This window comes from Delphinus delphis, chromosome 15 (assembly GCF_949987515.2).
Source record: "Delphinus delphis chromosome 15, mDelDel1.2, whole genome shotgun sequence".
Taxonomy (NCBI): Eukaryota; Metazoa; Chordata; class Mammalia; order Artiodactyla; family Delphinidae; genus Delphinus; species Delphinus delphis.
This window is the reverse complement of record NC_082697.1, coordinates 15,463,774-15,477,051: the sequence shown is the minus strand read 5'-3', so window position 1 is coordinate 15,477,051 and position 13,278 is coordinate 15,463,774. Positions and strand designations below refer to the sequence as shown.

Genomic DNA, 13,278 nt, shown 5'->3' with positions numbered 1-13,278 from the left:
AGTTTTACTTCTTCTTTTCAATTTGTATTCCTTTTATTTCTTTTTCTTCTCTGATTGCCATGGCTAGGACTTCCAAAACTATGTTGAATAATAGTGGTGAGAGTGGACATCCTTGTCTTGTTCCTGATCTTAGAGGAAATGCTTTCAGTTTTTCACCATTGAGAATGATGTTTGCTGTGGGTTTGTCATATATGGCCTTTATTATGTTGAGGTAGTTTCCCTCTATGCCCACTTTCTGGAGAGTTTTTATCATAAATTCATGTTGAATTTTCTCAAAGCTTTTTCTGCATCTATTGAGATGATCATATGATTTTTCTTCTTCAATTTGTTAATATGGTGTATCACACTGATTGATTTGCGTATATTGAAGAATCCTTGCATCCCTGGGATAAATCCCACTTATCATGGTGTATGATCCTTTTAATGTGTTGTTGGATTCTGTTTGCTAGTATTTTGTTGAGTATTTTTCCATCCATTTTCATGAGTGATATTGGTCTGTAATTTTCTTTTTTGTAGTTTCTTTGTCTGGTTTTGGTATCAGGGTGATGGTGGTCTCATAGACCGAGTTTGGGAGTGTTCCTTCCTCTGCAATTTTTTGGAAGAGTTTGAGAAGGATGGGTGTTAGCTCTTCTCTAAATGTTTGATAGAATTCACCTGTGAAGCCATCTGGTCCTGGCCTTTGTTTGTTGGAAGATTTTTAATCACAGTTTCAATTTCATTACTTGTGATTGGTCTGTTCACGTTTTCTATTTCTTCTTGGTTCAGTCTTGGAAGGTTATACCTTTCTAAGAATTTGTCCATTTCTTCCAGGTTGTCCGTTTTATTGGCATAGAGTTGCTTGCAGTCATCTCTTAGGATGCTTTGTATTTCTGCAGTGTCTGTTGTAACTTCTCCTTTTTCATTTCTAATTTTATTGATTTGAGTCCTCTCCCTCTTTTTCTTGATGAGTCTGGCTAATGTGTTATCGATTTTATCTTCTCAAAGAACCAGCTTTTAGTTTTATTGATCTTTGCTATTGTTTTCTTTGCTTCTATTTCATTTATTTCTGCTCTAATCTTTATGATTTCTTTCCTTCTGCTAACTTTGGGTTTTGTTTGTTCTTCTTTCTCTAGTTCCTTTAGGTGTAAGGTTAGATTGTTTATTTGTGATTTTTTTGGTTTCTTGAGGTAGGCTTGTATAGCTATAAACTTCTCTCTTAAAACTGCTTTTGCTGCACCCCATAGGTTTTGGATCATCATGTTTTCATTGTCATTTGTCTCTAGGTATTTTTTGATTTTCTCTTTGATTTCTTCAGTGATTTCTTGGTTATTTAGTAACGTATTCTTTAGCCTCCATGTGCTTGTGTTTTTTACGTTTTTTTCCCTGTAATTGATCTCTAATCTCATAACTTGCCATGGTCAGAAAGGATGCTTGATATGATTTCATTTTTCTTAAATTTACTGAGGCTTGATTTGCGACCCAAGATGTGATCTATCCAGGAGAATGTTCTGTGCAAACTTAAGAAGAAAGTGTAATCTGCTGTTTTTGGATGGAATGCCCTATAAATATCAGTTAAATCTGTGTCTTTTAAACCTTGTGTTTCCTTATTAATTTTCTGTTTGGATGATGTGTCCATTGGTGTAAGTGAGGTGTTAAAGTCCCCCACTATTATTGTGTTACTGTCAATTTCCTCTCTTATAGCTGTTAGCAGTTGCCTTATGTATTGAGGTGCTCCTATGTTGGGTGCATATATATTTATAATTATTATATCTTCTTCTTGGATTGATCCCTTGATCATTATGTAGTGTCCTTCTTTGTCTCTAGTAACATTATTTTAAAGTCTATGTTATCTGATATGAGAATTGCTACTCCAGCTTTCTTTTGATTTCCATTTGCATGGAATATCTTTTTCCATCCCCTCACTTTCAGTCTGTATGTGTCCCTAGGTCTGAAGTTGGTCTCTTGTGGACAGCATATATATGGGTCTTGTTTTGTATCCATTCAGCGAGCCTGTGTCTTTTGGTTGGAGCATTTAATCCATTCATGTTTAAGGTAATTATTGATATGTATGTTCTATTACTATTTTCTTAATTGTTATGGGTTTGTTTTTGTAGGTCCTTTTCTTCTCTTGTGTTTCCCACTTAGAGAAGTTCCTTTAGCATTTGTTGTAGAGCTGGTTTGGTGGTGCTGAATTCTCTTAGCTTTTGCTTGTCTGTAAAGCTTTTGATTTCTCTGTTGAATCTGAATGAGATCCTTGCCGGGTAGAGTAATCTTTGTTGTAGGTTCTTCCCTTTCATCACTTTAAATATGTCATGCCACTCCCTTCTGGCTCGTAGAGTTTCTGCTGAGAAATCAGTGTTAAGCTTATGGGAGTTCCCTTGTATGTTATTTGTCGTTTTTCCCTTGTTGCTTTCAGTAATTTTTCTTTGTCTCTAATTTTTGTCAGTTTGATTACTATGTGTCTTGGCATGTTTCTCCTTGGGTTTATCCTGTATGGGACTCTCTGCGCTTCCTGGGCTTGGGTGGCTATTTCCTTTCCCATGTTAGGGAAGTTTTCCACTATAATCTCTTCAAATATTTTCTCGGGTCCTTTCTCTCTCTCTTCTCCTTCTGGGACCCCTATAATGTGAATGTTGCTGTGTTTAATGTTGCCCCAGAGGTCTCTTAGTCTGTCTTCATTTCTTTTCATTCTTTTTTCTTTATTCTGTTCTGCGGCAGTGAATTCTACCATTCTGTCTTCCTGGTCACTTATCTGTTCTTCTGCCTCAGTTATTCTGCTATTGATTCCTTCTAGTGTATATTTCATTTCAGTTATTGTACTATTCATCTCTGTTTGTTTTTCCTTTAATTCTTCTAGGTCTTTGTTAAATATTTCTTACATCTTCTCGATCTTTGCCTCCATTCTTTTTCCTGGGTCCTGGATCATCTTCACTATCATTATTCTGAATTCTTTTTCTGGAAGGTTTCCTATCTCCACTTCATTTAGTTGTGTTTCTGGGGTTTTATCTTGTTCCTTCATCTGGTACATAGCCCTCTGCCTTTTCATCTTGTCTATCTTTCTGTGAATGTCTCAAATTTATTCTTTTAACTATTTTTAACTGTACAGTTCAGTGGCATTAAGTATATTCACATTGTTGTGCAACCATCACGACCATCCATCTCGAGAAATTTTTCATCATCCCACATGGAAACTCTGCACCCATTAAACAATAACTCCCCCTTCCCGCCTCCTCCCAGACCTGGTAACCGCCATTCTATCAATACTTTCTATCTCTATGAATTTGACTACTCTAGGTATCTCATATAAGCAGGATCCTACAATACTTGTCCTTTCGTGACTGGCTAACTTCACTCAACATAATGGCTTCAAGTTTTATCCATGTTGTAGTCTGTGTCAGAATTTCATTCCTTTTTTTTTTTTTTTGCAGTACGTGGGCCTCTCACTGTTGTGGCCTCTCCCGTTGCGGAGCACAGGCTCCAGACGCGCAGGCTCAACGGCCATGGCTCACGGGCCCAGCCGCTCCACGGCATGTGGGATCCTCCCGGACCGGGGCATGAACCCGTGTCCCCTGCATCGGCAGGCGGACTCTCAACCACTGCGCCACCAGGGGAGCCCTCATTCCTTTTTAAGGCTGAATGATATACCATTGTATTTATGTGCCATGTTTTGTTTGGATAAATAAACATCAGGTGATGGACACTGGGGTTGTTACCACCTTTTGGCTGTTATAATGCTGCTATAAACATTTGTGTGCAAAAATCTCTTGCTTGAAAGTTCCTCTTTTCAATTCTTTTGTGTGATAAAATATATCACAGTATATTTTAGTGGACAGCATTGTACTAGTAATTTCCATAGCAGCACTCTTTGAAATATCCCCAAACTAGGAACTGCCAAAATGCCCATCAATGGTAGAATGGATAAATAAATTGTGGTATATTCACAAGGAGCACTAAAGTGAGAAGGAATGGACAGCTACATGCAGCAGCATGGATGAAGCTCAGAAAGAAGCCACACACAAGAAATAGTACATATGGTATGATTCCATTTACACAAAGTTCAAAAGAGGCAAAACCAATCTGTGATGCTGGAAGTCTGTGGGCTACTCTTCAGTTGGTCTGGCACTGGTTTCAAGAGTGTGATCACTACGAAAATTCACCAAGCTAAACACTTAGGATTTGTGCTCAGCTTTGTACAGATGTTAAACCATAAGAAGTTCCCCTGAAATGCATACACCCTTTGATCCAGCAATTCCACTTCTGGGTAAATACCCCAAAGAATTGAAAGCAGGGTCTTGAACAGATATTTGTACACCCACATTCATAGCAGCATTACTCACAGTAGCCAAAAGATGGGAACAAACCAAGTGTCCGAGGATGTATGAATGGATACACAAAATGTTGTATATACATAGAATGGAATATTATTCAGCCCTAAAAAGGAAGGAAATTCTGACACATGCTACGACATGCATAAACTTTGAGGACATTATGTTAAGTGAAGTAAGCCAGTCGCAAAAGGACAAATACTCTATGATTCACTTAAAAGAGGTACCTAGAGGAGTCAAATTCATAGAGACAGAAAGCGGAAGGGTGGTTGCCAGGGGCTGGGAGGAGGGTGGGATGGAGAATTGCTGATTAATGGGGACAGGTTTCAGTTCTGGAAGATGGAAAGCATTCGGAGATGGATGGTGGTGATGTTTGTACAAACACGTGGATGTACTTAATACCACTGAACCGTACACTTAAAAATGGTTAAAAAGGTAAAGTTGATATTATGTACATTTTACCACAACTTAAAAATTTAAAAAGTGAGGTGTCTATAAGGAAAGGTGAGAAAGAATATTCAAGATATAATGGGTAATAAAAACCAAGGGGAGAACAGGGTAGAAGCGATGTTCCCATATGTTTAAATATATCAAAATGTTAAGCAGAAGACACAGAGATAGGAAAGAAGTGACACGTACAAAGGACTTACAGAGGAAGTGGACCAGGACTCATCCCCAGCCTCATGTCTTCAGCCACTATGGGACTCAGAGAAGATGAAGGGAGCAGGGGTTGAGGTGGTGCTTGCTGAGTTGCTGTGTAGGAGGGGCTGCAGCTCCCAGCCCAGGGGCTCTGACCTGCAACAGTGAAACAGAGGTGGGACTTCTGGCGAGGGGACCTGGGGGGGTTTCTAGATCAAATGGGGGCTCTGTTTGTGTATGGGAGGGGCGGGGTTGGCTGGCAGGGGGTCATCTTGGGTCCTGTCCTGTAGGGCCTCCCAGAGAGGCAAGAGGTTGGCATTGAATGCTGGATTCCCAGGGCTGAGCAAGGAGCGACAGGGACCCTCAGGAGGAGAGGGGCAGCCCCGCAGAGATGACTGTCTCCATGGAGCCCACAACAGTGCTGCCATCTCCCTTGCCCCTCCTGTGGGGGAGAAGAGGAGAAAGGGAGAAAGACCCACACCCCTACCCCGCCTCACCTTCCATCCATCTTCCCCACTGTTGGGAAAAACGAGGGGAGAAGGTCTAAACCCAAATCAAGTTAGGAGTTGCCTTGAGTATCTTGACTGGACATTTAAAATTTGAGTGGAGACCATGTCTGTGACTTAAAGCAGTAGATGACAGACAGTAGACCTGTCATCTAAAAGCTGGCTGAGACAACGTGGCTCCGCTCCACGTGCCCTCCCATTCTCCTGAGGCTGGCAGAGGAAGCACAGAGAAACAGAGACAGGGACGGAGAGAAGCTGCAGGGCTTCTAGAAGCCGCACCCAGAACTAGCACCAGGTTGCTTCCACCACATTCTATTGACTAGGGAGAGACCCAAGGCCAAACCTTATTTGAGGGAAACAGAATCCACCTCTTGAAAGGGAGGGAGCCAGGACAAAGCCCCACTGCAAATGTAACGGAGAAGAGCTAAATCAGACCTCAGGGTGGATCTGTTTCTTTGACTTTGACCTTTGCTTTTCGTTGCTTTTGTTATTATAGTCATACATAATGGCCTGCCTCAGGGAACCCTGTGCACCTGTGAGTGGCTGCAAGAAAAAAGAAACCAACACATCCCCTCACCTCGGCTGGTCATTTCGGGGAAAGTTTTGCAAGACTGATGGCCCTTTTACTCCCTCACCACCTCTCCCTCTCTGATTCTGTAAAAGAAACTGGCCTCCAGACCCAGATAAGATGTTTTATCAGAGACACTAGTCTGCCATCTTCTTGGTCTGCCGGCTTTCCGAATAAAGTCGTATTCCCTGACTCAACACTTTGTCTCTGATTCATTGGCCTGCCGTGAGGCGAGCAGAGTGAGCTCGGACTCTGTAACACAAAGAGGCATGGAAAGTCTGCCCAAAAGGCCTTGCTTCCCTTGCAAGGGAGGCTGGGAGATGTAGACCAGCTGTGTCCGGGAAGAGGAGGAAACAGTTCAGAGAAGAGCTTGCAGACCACTGCCACACTCGCCCACTCCCTGCTGATGCATGTTAAGCCTCCAGCAGGGAGGCTTAGTGCAGGTAGGGAGCTCGGGGAGAGGGGTCCCGACTCCCCAGCAGTGTGACCACTCACCTTTGCTCTCAGAACCTCCATTTTCTCATCTGTAAAATGGGGAGAATAATCATCATCATCATCTCCCACTGATATGGTTGTCATGAAGGCTCTCTGATTCATGAAAGCCTCAGACTTGGCAGAGAAGTGGATAACACTGTCCCTGCCCTCAAAGAGGGTAAATAAGGAGACAAGAATTCAAAATGCGTCCAGACCTGGGGAAATTGTAGGGTCTTGTGAACACGGGAGAGACAGAGAACAGAGGGGCTGCTGCAGGAGAGGGCCCTGTGGCCGAGCCTTGAGAGATGATGAACAGGCTGGGAATAGATCCAGGGCATAGGGTACCAAGTGGCAGGGAGGAGAACCAGCCCGTGCAAAGGTGTGGAGGTTGAAATGCATGTGGTTTATTGAAGGGTCCCGCACCCCTGCATTTAAAGCAGAAATTCCCAAAGGGTGGGATGTTGACTGGGCTCGGGAGCTGACGCACACTTGCATGCTTGTTTTTTGGCAGGATGAGTTTAAAAAAGGAGAAAAAAAAAAAAAAAGAAATGAGAGATTGAAAACAGATTATTGGGGAGAAAAGTATTTCAGGCTCGAGACAACTGTCTCTACAGCCTCTGGCTCCCATCCCACCCATTCCCTGTCCCTGACTCAAGGCTGGCAGGAAGAAGGTGTTTCTCATGGGATTGTTGAACTTGAGGGTCAAACTCTGACTGAGGCTTAAATATCCCCACAGGCTGACAGCATGCCTGAAGCCATGGTAAATGCTTTCCATGCTCCTTGAATTCTCCCTTTGAGGTTCTGTTATTGCCCCATTTCCAAGATAAGTAAATTGAGGCTCAGAGAGGTTAGCTGGCTTGCCCATAGCCACACAGCCAGTCAAGGGCGAATCTGACTGATTCCATTGCCTTATCCTGGGCCTGCAGTACAGACAGACGAGGGAGAGGTTTACGACAGCAAGGAAGAAGGTTCCAGGGGCTACAGGGTTTTGTGTGAGAGGCAGTATGGAGCAGTGGTTAAGTGCTTGACTCAGTAGTCAGATTTGAGGGTTCTTTGTTACAGCAGCATGACCTAGACTATCTGACTGATACAAATCATGGTAAACTAAATGACATGTCCTTCAAAATGTTAGGACTTACCATCTTCCTCTTAGAAGCAGCAATTTTTTTTTATTTTAAAATTTCGGCACAATATGTATAACATAAATTTGCCACCTTGACCATTTTTAAGTGCACAGTTTAGTGGCATTAAGGACATTCACATTGCTGTGCTACCGTCACCACCATCCACCTCTATAACTTTCATCTTGTGACATTGAAACTCTGTACCCATTAAACACTAACTCCCCATTCCCCTTCCCCTGGCCCCTGGCAACCACCCTTCTACCTTCTGTCTCTGTGAATCTGACTGCTCTAGGGACCTCATGAGTGGAATCATACAATATTGGTCCTTCTGTGACTGGCTTATTTTGCTCAACATAGTGTCCTATAATCTTTTCCTTGCTGTAGCCTGTGTCAGGATGTTCTTTTTAAAGGCTGAATGATATTCTATTGCGTGTATAAACCACATTTTGCTGACCCACTCATCTGTCGATAGATGCTTAAGTTTGCTCACACCTTTCGGCTGTCGTGAATGGTTCTGCTGTGAACATGGCTGCACAAATGTCAGGGGCAGCATTTTTAAAGAGAGTTGTTGAAAGGGAAACAGCACTGACGAAGAAGCCAGGAGACAGGAGGCCAGACTCGACCGCTAACTTGCTGTGTAGCTCTGGGCACCTCGCTTTCTGCCCCAAGCCTCACTTTCACTGCCTACATCACAGCAGAGACCCAGGAGTATCAGCAAAGAAAAGCCGTGAGGGACTGTTATTGTTATTACACAGTGGGTTGAGGTCACTGATTTCCCAAAGGCATGAGTCATGAATGGTGGAATTCCAGGCATCAGGAGAGGCAGTTCTGGACGGCAGAGCCCAGATTCCACACAGAGCAGTGACCCTGACCCTGAACCCGAGAGGGAGCCACACCCTCCCTCCTTGGCCACTGGCTGTTGTGAGGAAGGAGTCAGTGAATGTCATAGGCCGATGGGTCCTTAGGGTAGAGCCTGCATGCCTTTGCCTAGGGTCACACAGGCAGAGAGCAGTGGAAGCTGTACCGGAACTCAGAATTCCAGACTCCCAGCCCCTCACCATGCTGCCCCCCTCATGGCTCCAAGTAGCAGAAGTGAGCTCTGGAAGAGCCATCTGAGGCAGGGGGCATCGGGGGACTCAGAGGGCCTCAAGGTGAGGGTAGAACTTTCCTCGTATGTATCTCATAGAGACTGAGCTAAGAACCTTTCAATGTATAGCCCTCTCTGTACCTTCCAAAATCTTGAGACCAGTGGCGATAATAATAATTGCTATTTTTAACTGAGCCCTTCCAAGTCCCTGGCATAGAGCTGCACACTTTATATCCTTGGTCCCATTTTATCCCTCCTCTGAGGTAGGAGCCAGCGCTAACCCATTCGAATGCTCCCAAGCCTTAGATCAGTGACATTTTCAAGGTCACAAAATGAGAGGAGGTCAGAGCTGGGATTCGAACACAGGGCTGGGCGCCTGCGGCGTCTGTCTACTGAAGCCCAACGATCGACTGCCTCAGCTGAGTTCTGTTACAATCTGTGTGACGGAGGCAGGGGAGCGGACTGTGATGGTTGTCCTGGTGAAGAAACTGAAGCTTGGCAGACTGAGATTGGTGACATCCTGGCAAGAGGACGAGTCAGGGCTAGGACCAACCCTGCCAGGGCTGCTTCCATCCAGTACATCTGCTCCGGGGAACAGAAAGCTCTTCTGGGAGTGCTGTGGCCCCTGTCACCCCTAGCCTTGGAGATGCAGGATGGGGGGGAGGGGGCAGTGACAGAATCTGCAGGTGGACACCTCCCTCCAGCGATGATGAGGGCAGCTGGCACTTAAGAAGCCCTGACTGGGTTCAAGGTCTTTGGCTTAATACTTTATATCGGTGATTTCATTTCCTCTTCACCCATGTGGAAGGAGTTAATTTTATTCCCCCATTCTGCAGATGCAAACACTTAGGTTCAGAGAGGTGGGCTCACTTGTCCAGGGGACCAGCCTAGGAAGTTGTGGAATTGAAATGCCCAAGTCTGGTCTCTTATGACCATGCAAATTCCCCTCCCCAGGGAGAGGAGGGAGAAGCAGCCTGAACAACTCCACGCAGCCCGCGAGGCCCAGCCCACCAGGCCCTTTCGTGCCTGAGACTCCGTATGCTAAGAGTCCCCGAGCAAGGGGTTCCAAGAAACTCCCGGAGCCACCATATGTCATGAATCTACAGTTGCCCCAGTCTCTGCCTGCCACCTACAGGATGATCCATGGGGTGTGGTCCAGAGAGCTAAGCCAGCAAGGGCCCTGGGGTGGCCAGAGGAGCTGGTGACCCCACCGAGAGCAGGTCTGACAGGCCAGCTCTGGTTATTCGCAGAAGCCCTCCCTTCCTTGTATGCAATCCTCTTAGCACCAGTGCATGAGGAAGGCGGCTCTCCCCCAAGCCCCATCTTCCTTCGACCTTAGATCCAGCTCAAGTCTAGAACCCATTGCTCACTCCCCTTCCTGCTTCCATCTTTCTCTCTAGAGCCTTGCCTTTGTTCAGAAGTGGGCAGTGTGTGGGCTTCCCTGGTGGCGCAGTGGTTGGGAGTCCGCCTGCCGATGCAGGAGACACGAGTTCCTGCCCCAGTCCGGGAGGATCCCGCATGCCGCGAAGTGGGCGGTGTGCTCTAGAAGAAATCTCTTTCCCAGCCCCAGGAGCTAAGCCTTCAAGGTTCCGCAGTCCCCCCAGGTTTTAGGAATGGGTATGTGTATTGTCTGGTTAGGTCACACTAGCTGTTGTAACAAATAACCCAAGCTTTCAGTGGCTTTACATCACCGACCTTTGTTTTTTTCTCACATCACTGCACAAGAAGTCTTGGCAGGAGGGCTCTGCTCTGGGGAGCCATTTAAGGACTGAGACTCTTCCTGTCTTGTGACTCTGCTTTCTTTGTCCTCAGAGTCCTTTTCAAAGCAGAAAGATGAGGAAGGAAAGCAAAGATTGTGGGTAGGAGGTGTTTATAGGCCAGACCTGAAAATGGTGCAGTTATTTTTACTCACATCCCATTGGCTAGAACTCAGTCACATGACCACCTCTAACCACACAGGGGGTTGCGAAATGTGGTCCAACTGTGTGCCCAGAAAGAATATGGTGATTGGTGAGTACTACCAGACTTCCACAAGAATGTAACCCAGTTTTGGCCAAGGAGAAATAAAATCTGCTGGGGGGGTTTCTGAGAAGGGATTGCTTTAATTATAAAAAGCTGTGGGGAGAAGGTCCCCTATTCTTCCCCCATAAGTAGCTGTGTGAGGATATGATGTCTGAAACCTTGGCAGCCACGTTGAGACCATGCAGGGCCAAGGCTGAGGGCTGAAGCCACCGCACTGAGGATGCTGGAGCTATAATATGGGTCCTGGCTGACATCATTGAGCCTCTGCATTAACCAGTCGGGAACCACCCAACCTCCAGGGGTCTTGAGCACAGAAGTCCATCATAAGTCAGGAATATCAAGGTGTTCTGTTACTTGCAGCCTGAAACCTCCTAAGTGACTGGCACCAGCACCATGACCTTGGGCAAGTCACTCAACCTCCCTGGGCCACAGTTTCTCCATTACTAACATTGGGAACTTATAAATATTCTACCTAATAAGCAGAGGATTAAATGTGCAACCCAGATAAAGAGCTTAGCATATTATCAGTAAATATGAACTTAAAAATTCCTGATCAGACCCTGTGGGATGTGAATAATAGTAACTCCACCTGACAGCTGGGGAATCTGAGGTTCAAGGAAGTGAAGCCCCAGGACATACAAATAATAAGAGGCCTGGATTTGAACCCAGGTCAAGTTGAGTACCTACTGTGTACCAGACATTGTGCCAGGTGTTTAGATACATTATCCCATTGGATTCACAAAGCAGTCCTGCATAGGAGGTACTATTATTGTTGCTGTTGTTATTATCCCCATGGGATAGATGGGAAAACCATGGCTCAGAGAGGTGATGAGACTTGCCTACAGGTAGCATCAAAATGTCAGCATTTGAACCTAGGTCTGAGACCAAGCCTTTATTCTTTCTACTATTTATAAACCCCCTTAATAGAGAGCCACAGACCATTATGGTAGTGTTTCAGGCATCGGAGGAATCACTGATTCGGCTCTCAGGGCCGTTCAGGGTTTCATGAAGTATTCAGTGACTTCAGGCTAGCTGCTAGTTCAGCCTGTCTCCAAGGCTGTGCTGGTGATGGCCTCACCCTTACTCTCCCAGTAAAATAACAGGGACTTGGACTGGAAGGTCTCGAGAGAAAGTCTGGCTCACTTTATAAAGCACAACGTTTGAATGTTTTGAGCTGATGCATAATGGAGTAGGCTGGCTTGGAATGTGATGAGCTCCCTGGCCCTGAGAGGGTACAAGCAAAGGCTGGCAGCTACCTGTGAAGGTGACAGAGGCAACTCCCGCATGAAAAGTGATATTGGATTCAAAGACCTTTCAATTTTGAAAGTCTGTGATTGTAAGATTCTCAGATCCCATTTTCTTAGATTGCAATCTAAGACTGCACGATACTCAAAATCTAGGAATTTAAGACTGCATGCGTTTTTCCCTTTTGTGTTTTCTAGTCCCTGCTCAGGCAGGTAGACCGTGGAGTGTCCACTGACTCGAGGAATGGACATTTCAGGAAAAGCAGAGAACAAGTTTTTAGGTTTCAGAAGTACCCCTTTCTCCCCAAAAAGACCATTCCTGAAGGGACCTGAGGCACACTGAAACCTCATGAATCAGAGAAAGGTGGGATCTGATGCCTTTCTGTCCCTCTGCTATACAATATTTGGGGGTGGTGGCTATTCCATCAGCCTGGAGTTTGGAGTGAGGAGGCACAGAATGGGGCTGCAGCAGACATGCAGCCTGAGTGGCTAAGGAGCAAGATTGGAGGTGGTTGTTACTGCACCCTAACCTGGCTGACCCTGACTGATGCATAGCCCTCGCCTCCCCTCTCTCCTTTTTTTCAAAGAAGAAATCAAGAAGAGAGCCAGAAAAAAAGCTATGAGTGAGCATGTGTTGAATCTCGTGGGTCAGCGTGACCCCAGAGAGCTTTGAAGAGTCCAAAAGTGGAGAGTGGGGAAGGGCTTGAACGGTGAAATGGTCATGTGGTGTGTTGAAGCCAAAAGGGCCTGAAACAACCTCTCAGTGAGATGAACTCACAGGGGAAGTGTGTGTGTGTGCACGCAAATGATGGAGTGGGCGGAGTAAACCAAACTGATTAAGATTAATTTTCTGTCCACATAGGAAGTAGGGTATGGTCATAAAAATTTAGATTAACATTCCTGCTCATCGGAATTTTGAATTGAGACACATCATTCTCAAATTTCACCATCCCAAGAGTCCTGGATTCTGGGCTTTTACCGTGATTCTTTCACTGGGTAGAAGCTGGACGTGGACACTGGGAGGACCCAGGGCTGAAAACCAGGAGAACTGAGCTCTACTCTCAGATGTCACCTTCCCAGGGAGGCCTTCCCTGACCACGTGGTTTAAAATGGAACCCCCGGCCCCTGCGAATGCCTGATCCCTCTTTCTTCTTTTTCTCCAAAGTACTAACTGATGCAGCCTATTATACTTATTTATTTATTGTCTATTTCCCCTACTTGATTGTAAGCTTCAAAAGGGCAACGATTTCTCCCTCCCTCCTCCCTCTCTTGTTTCTTTCTACCTTTCATTCTATCTTACTTCTTTTTCT

At 45.3% G+C, this 13,278-nt stretch overlaps 1 protein-coding gene across 3 annotated transcripts in view; it reads right to left on the bottom strand.

The window, feature by feature from the left end:
• The window catches only part of ADA (adenosine deaminase), a 118,220-nt gene that overhangs the window by 55,862 nt on the left and 49,080 nt on the right, over positions 1 to 13,278 (bottom strand). For 2 of the 3 annotated variants that reach the window (XM_060030740.1, XM_060030741.1), the window contains exon 2: positions 4,955 to 5,099. The exons of the other annotated variant lie outside the window; for it this stretch is intronic. The gene's annotated coding sequence lies outside the window, so the exon portion shown is untranslated. The remainder of the gene's footprint in view (positions 1 to 4,954; positions 5,100 to 13,278) is intronic. 3 annotated transcript variants of the gene reach the window in all.